This window comes from Penaeus monodon, chromosome 28 (assembly GCF_015228065.2).
Source record: "Penaeus monodon isolate SGIC_2016 chromosome 28, NSTDA_Pmon_1, whole genome shotgun sequence".
NCBI lineage: Eukaryota > Metazoa > Arthropoda > Malacostraca > Decapoda > Penaeidae > Penaeus > Penaeus monodon.
The window spans coordinates 10,385,459-10,385,739 of NC_051413.1; positions in this window are offsets into that span (position 1 = coordinate 10,385,459).

Consider the following 281-nt stretch of genomic DNA (forward strand, 5'->3'; position numbering starts at 1 on the left):
TGAACAGTACTACAAGCTTACCAACATGTAGAAGTGATTCATTCTTTTCTTTAAATATATTAAAACGACTTCTTAATTCCTGTATTTATTTCCCATTTCGGATACTGAATACTCACATAAAGTCTACGTTCCCACACACCAGTTTTTATTACCAAAGCTATGCTCATTCCTATGGATGATTCCATATTTGCACAAGTAATAATAAATACCACATCCGTTAAATCCTCAATAAAACTATTTATGTTAATTACATAAAATTATAGAAATCTCCCCCCAAAAAA